This window comes from Prionailurus bengalensis, chromosome E4, assembly GCF_016509475.1.
Source record: "Prionailurus bengalensis isolate Pbe53 chromosome E4, Fcat_Pben_1.1_paternal_pri, whole genome shotgun sequence".
NCBI lineage: Eukaryota > Metazoa > Chordata > Mammalia > Carnivora > Felidae > Prionailurus > Prionailurus bengalensis.
The window spans coordinates 32,899,102-32,906,232 of NC_057360.1; positions in this window are offsets into that span (position 1 = coordinate 32,899,102).

The following is a 7,131-nucleotide window of genomic DNA, read 5'->3' on the forward strand; positions in this document are numbered from 1 at the left end:
TATGCCTAGTGTTGCTCAGAGCCTACCCTGTATAACAGTATTCCCCCTACCCTTTAGGATTCTCTAGCTGGGCCGTTCTCCTCCTTGTAAACACAACATAACACTCTGCCCACCTCCCCAGGCCTCCTTATGTGCAACACCCTCCTTTCTGTTTTCTACCTGTTCTCATCTATTCTGAGAGCTCCAGAGTAAATCCCACTTTGCTCATAAAGCCTCCTTTGACCACCCATTCCCATGAAATCCAAGGCAGTTTATTCCTCTTCATTTATGTGTGATCACCTGTTACTCATTGTTTTCCTTTGTACACATTTCAATCTTCCCAATGTTATTCTGTCCTCTTAAGGGTCATGTTATTAGTCATGGTTCTCCAGAGAAACAGAACCAGTAGGATTTGTGTGTGTAGATATAGATATAGATATAGATATAGATATAGATATAGATATAGATATATAGACATATATGGAAAGAGATTTATTTTTAAAATTTTTTTTCTAACGTTTATTTATTATTGAGAGACAAAGAGACACACAGCATGAGCAGGGGAGGGGTAGAGAGAGAGGGAGACACAGAATCTGAAGTAGACTCCAGGCTCTGAGCTGTCAGCACAGAGCCCTACGCGGGGCTCAAACTCACAAACTGCAAGATCATGACCTGAGCCGAAGTCGGTCGCCTAACCGACTGAGCCACCCAGACACCCCAAGAAAGAGATTTATTTTAAAGAATTAGCTTATGCAATTTGGGGGGCTGGCAAATCTAAACTCTGAGGGTAATCTGGCAGGCTGGAAACCCATAGAAGAGTTGATGCTGTGGTCTCTCTCTCTCTCTCTCTAGGTTGTAGGCTTGAGTCTGAAGGCAGCTTGGAAATAGAACTTTCTTTTCCTTAGGTGACTTCAGTCTGTTCTCTTAAGGCCTTCAACTGGTTAGATGAAACCCACCCACATTACAGAGAGTAATCTGCTTTTCTCAGTTTCTCCTGACTTAAATGTCAATCACATCTAAAAAATACTTTCACTTTCAGCAACATTTCAGACCAGTGCTTGACTGAACAACTAGGCACCAAAGCCTGGCTAGGCTGACACATAAAATTAATCATCACAGGAGGGGACGGAGCTTTATGAGTCTTTGTAGGCTTCACTGAGTTTAGCACAAATGTACTGTGTGCAGTAAGCATCTGATAAAGACTTAACTACAGGGCTCTGATTAGTGCTGTATATCCATTCATTTAGCAAACACTATATTTAATGAGCACCTACTTTGTGCCCGATGCTGCCGTAAGGGCTGGGGAAATGGCAGTGAGCTAAACTAATAATAATGAAATCTAATTCTTTTCCATTCATATGTTTGTACATCTTATAGACACAGTCTGAGAGTGGTTTTGTTTGTAGTTTGTTTTGTTTTGTTTTGTTTTGTTTTGAATTGGCTGGTGCTGTAAAGTTATAATAAGTATAAGTCCTTGGTAGGTCTAGTCATCAAGGCTATCAGAGTAGGATTCTAAAAAACCTGAGGCCTATAGATATTAGGTAACTGCTTACTTGTGTTAGAATATGTGGCAGACAAAATTCTAAAAATGGCTCCTTAATATTCTCGCCTCCTGGTTATTCACTCCAACAGTGATCTAGGTGGTGCTGAGGAAGAATTTTGTAGATGTAACTAAAATCTCAAGTCAGCTGACCTTGAAATATGAAGGTTATCCAGGTGGTCTGACCCAACAGATGAACCCTTTAAACGCCGGGTTTTCTCTAATTAGCTGCAAAAGAGGAGATCAGAGATTCAAAGCTAAAGAGGACTTGTGACACGTCTTTGCTGGCTTGAAGAAGGAAAGGTCCATGTGTCAAGGATGTGGACAGCATGAAGGAACTGAGAACTTCCCCTCACCAATAGCCAGCAAGGATATTGGACCTCAGTCCTGCAACCACAAGAACCAAATTCTGCCAACAACCTGCATAAGCTTAGAAGCAGATTCTTCCCCAGTCCCCCAGACAAAAGCCAAACGGTCAACCCTTGATTTTGGCCTTACCGGGTAAAAATAACAAAACAAACAAACAAAAACGTAAAGCTCACAAACTCTGACCTACAGAAGTATGAGCTAATAATTGGATTGTTGCTTTCAGTGGTTGCTTGTGGTAATATATCATGTCGCAATAGAAGATTAATACAGAGTATACAGCTGAATAGTGACAGGGCCCGCCTTAAGATCTTGGGTTTTTTCCTAAGTGGTTGAGAAAGCAAAACTCTTTCTCATTTCAGTAATTTTTGACACATTTGCATAAAAGAATAATGTTTTTGTTGTTATGTGGTCAGCAGTATTTATCTGAAAATACTGCAAATCTGAGACAGATCTGTTCTGTTTTGAGTGAAAAAGGTCTGTGGCAAAGTATTAAGCTATTATGCTGAAAGCAAAATAAATTAATGAGGATCCATAAGCCATATCCACTTTCATTTGTGTAAAATATTTAGTATCATCTTTATCACATGTTATGAGGATAAGTGATAATATGGTCAAACTCCTGGTGTTAAACACCCCAAGGACTAACGAACTTATGAAGGAAATGAATAATTTGTTAATGCTTTGGAAATGAGGGCTTTAGGCAAGCAGAGCTGAGTTTCCTGTTCTTAATAAATGTAGATGGATGTGTTTCATGATAATTTAATATGCCTGGAATAAACTCCCACTTTGCATCTGGCAAGTTTCTCCCTTTTTATTTATTAGATTTTCCCTCTAGATTCACTCATCTCCCAAAACCTCTCAGAACCAGCAACACACCCTGAAGGCAATCCAGGCCCAAATAATAACTTCTGAATATAAATAGAATTTGGGAGCAGGAAGGGTGTCAGAAATGGTCCGGATCAAAACACCCACTATTCAGATGAGGAAAGTGAGGCCCAGAAGAAGGCTTTGTCCAAGTCGCAGGACTTTGGTGATGGGAGTGGGGCTAATTTTTAAGATGGTTAATAGAAATATAAGGAAAGCTGACTAGCTTTCCTAGACTAACTTTTGTCAGAGTTAACTTGGTTAATGTGTATGAGCTATTTCTGACAAAATTAGAATAAGCAGTTTTTTAGTTTCAAATTCTGGGTCCTTAAACAGAAATTACAAAAAGAGTCTCCAGCCTCCTACTCTTTGTCAACTGTAAAATGAATAAGGTTTCCAGTGACAGGCCATCTTCTGTAGGTTGTTAGATAGTATTTGCATGTGTGGCTTAAAATCACTGAAGGTTAGCTGACCTGTGAAAATAAGGTTAGTTTTGATATAGAACAAAGAAGCAGAAAGCTATGCAGAAAGTCCCTGACCTAGTAATGGAGCCAGTCGTTCTGCCCCTAAAATGACCCTCTTTCTCCCTCTGGATTCTGACTGTTAGATAATACACGTAAGAACCACTAGACAAAAGGGAACAAAAATATCAGCTTTATTAGTGGCTTGGCAAGGACCCAATAATCTTCACATTACAGGGATCTATGTACAACTCAGAACAGAGAAAGCTGCTAAGAACTGATGTCAAAGTGGGGGCCTCTCACTTCCACACTGGTATCTGGGCTCTGGGATAGACCATCCCAGGGGTGAGGTGGGGGCTTGGGTATGAAGGGCGCCCACTAAGCAAACTGCCATGAGGTTGAGCACTGTCGATCACACACATCATCATGAGAGGGTAAACCCAGTTCTCTGCGCTGCATAGACAAGGGAGGTGCAATGAGCTCTGCTCTACCCAGAAGGGAGACAGATGTGGAAGCCTATTCCAGGTGACCTGCTGGGCCTATTCCTGTTTGAAGCTTGAAGCTAATAAGCCTTCTCCCTATGAAAAGTCAGGAATTAATCATTTTTTCCTCTCCAGGGATAAACCAGTAGAGAGTAAAGACTCGGACAGTTGGTGGACGTCACCTCCTCTAGGAATAGGTGAGAACGTACAGAGAGTAATAGAATTCTCCCTCCAACAACAACAACAAAAAGGCTGTTTTCTCTTCAGATGGAGTTTGAAACCAACATTGTCTCAATATTTCAGAGAACTCTGAACCCAGAAGGACCAGTGATAGAACTTCTGGGGTAGGGCAGATCACCGTTCCTCCCCTTGGCTTAGTACTTAGGAAACCTCACCAGCAGAACCCTGAGCAGGAAGAAAATGTGGTATTTGGAGGAGGACCCCACTATTCACAGGCTGTGCGCCCCTTGGAAGCTACCACCCTCTTTACGTCTGTCTCTTCACTCATAAAATGCAGATCAGCTATCTTCCTTTGACAGTTGTTTCAAGAGTGATAGCAAATACTAGGCACTCGACAAATGACATTATTAAGGGCGCTTGATTTTTCTCTAGGTATGGATATTAAGAATACTAGAATTAATATTATTATAATTTGTAAAATGGATACTAGAATAAAGGGGAAAAAACATATTCAAGCTAACTGGGGAAGAAACCGTCCTGGCTAAAGAATGAAATTATACACCCTCTGTCCAGATTTTAAAACAAAGACTCTTCGTTGGGACCTGGAGCTTTCTCTTTTTTTTTTTTTTTTTTAATGTGTTTATTTATTTTTGAGACAGAGAGAAATAGAGCATGAGCAGGGGAGGGGCAGAGAGAGAGGGAGACACAGAATCTGAAACAGGCTCCAGGCTCTGAGCTGTCAGCACAGAGCCCAACGCGGGGCTCGAACTCACAGACTGTGAGATCATGACCTGAGCTGAAGTTGGACACTTAACCGACTGACCCACCCAGGTGCCCCTGGAGCTTTCTCTATCCATATGCACATGCATGTGCAAGAATGTCGCTGCTCTAATACCCCTAATTGCTTTAATGCTAAATACTAAATGTATTTAGCATGTGCCAGGCCTTCTGGTAAATATGGTATGGATATTATTTTGTTTCTGCCAGGAACCTGTCACATAGTGAAACTCCAGAAAATACTTGTTGATGAAATGAATAAATGTTCCACATACTAACATTAGAAAGTATGTTTTATCTCTATTTTTACAAATGAGGAAATGAAGTTAGATATGCAAAATAACTTGTCCGAGGTCACACAGCTATCAAGCATCAGAGCTAGGATTGGAAACTGGTCCTGTATGATTTCAAAACCCTACCACGCACACACACATGCCCGGGCCCACACACACGTGAGGCTGTTCATACGACACAAACTCCTGACTTACACACGCTCCTTTTATGAATCTCTGTTGGCATAGGGACTCTCTTTCTTGCTGCCATGGTATGGTACATTTCTTTTTTTTTAACCACTGTCAAATTTAGTTTGATAAATAAATAGGGGTTCTATAAGGAATAAATAAGTAGACAGTTAATATCATTTATGTGGCGTATATATACCAGGTAAATATTCATTGTAGTAGGCCCCATGGAAGGTACAAAGATAAATCAATCTGTACATATGGGGTCTTTGAGGAGCCTCCAGTTTAGTGGGGGGGAAATAAAGTAAATATATAGTTATTTATGATGCAAGGTGGAAAGATATAAATGCCATACATAGATGTAAATATAGTGTTATGGGACTTTAGAGTAGAGGGAGATTGAATATATGTTAACCGGGAAGATGAGATTTGACTTCATGAAGGCAGTCAGATGAAATAGGTCTTGAAGGATGGGTTGAAATAAGGTATGTGTGGATTTAGGAAGGGAATCCCAGGAAGGTGACTAGCAGGAGCAAAGGCCAGAGGTGGGAAAGCACAGGGTGTACATATGAAATTGCATTTTAGTTTGATAAGGGATAAGAAGCAAAATGCAGAATGAAGATTAGGAAGATAGGCCAGGGGGCCTGATAGTGGGGAGGAGGGAGAGAGGGTGACATCTAATGGTAGGCCAAGAAGTTTAGATTCTGTGGTGGGGAACAATGAAAGATTTAAAACACAAAAGTGACTTGAGGCCGGTGTCAAGGGCTGTTTTAGGACAGGAATTCGACACTGATCCGTACAATGATTGGCCTAGGGAAGGCCCGGAGCCAGCAAGTTCAAAGAGGAAGCTCTCACAGCACACTAGGTGGGCAGTACCGAACGCTGGCCATGAATGGGGCAGTAGCAAGAGGGCCAGGATGGTGGGGTTGAATGGGCAAGAACACTGGGTGCAGCTGAGGGACAGGGCCAAGACCCAGGAGGCAGTGTGCTGAAGGAGGAAGAGCGCTGGGTTCCAGTCCCATAACTGAGACGTGAGACAAGAGTCAGCTCTGTGCCCTTTAAGGCCTGTGGCAGCATCCCCATGTTACAATCAAGGAAACTAGACTCAGAGTAATCTGTCTAAGGTCATGCCCCTGACCTCCATGGGCTTCAGTTTCCTCATCTATGAAATCAGAGTGGTGGCTGATTCGGTGCTCACCTCGGGTGAATGAATATGTGACTCTTTGGTGAGTCACAGGGTGACTCTTTGACCCTGAGAGAATCAGCAAACCTGATAACGAATTCAGTGTTGGAGAAGGGGGAGGGTTGGTAGGAGGCGTCCTTTCAAGAGGACACACATTTCTATGCTGGAGTGATTGGGTGGATGGCGAGGTCAGTAACAGAAACTAGAATAGCAAAGGTCTGGAGGGAAACCTGAGTTCATATTTGAATATGTTGAGTTAGAGGGGCTGGCAGGACATGTAGGTGTAAATGCACTAGTGGGAGATCGCACAAACACACACCGGTCCAGCTACCCCCTCATTTTCTACTCTTACCCTTTCTTCTTTTCTTGTGTTCTATGTTTTCCCTTCTTCCTTCCTTCCTTCCTTCCTTCCTTCCTTCCTTCCTTCCTTCCTTCCTTTTCTTCTCTTTTCCTTTTCTAATGTTTTCATCCTTTCTCTCTTTTGCTTTTTCACTATTGAGTTAAAAATATTTTAAACCTTTTAAACTGAAAAACGATAAAAATACAAGCAAATATTATTTATATTCTTTCCCCTCTATAACAGTGCTTCTCAAATGGGGGCATTCTTCCTCCCAGGGGATACTCGGGATGACGGAAGACATTTTTGGTTGTCATAACTGGAAGGAGGTGATACAGGCATCTAGTGGGTAGAGGCCAGGAATGCTGCTGCCCTACAGCACACATAACAGCTCCCAGCAAACGTCAGTGGTGCCACAGTAGAGAAACTCTGCTCTGTGCTTTAGGTTTGGCAGTGGCACTGCAGCATTGCTGGGTTCTACTGGTAGATTTAAAGTTT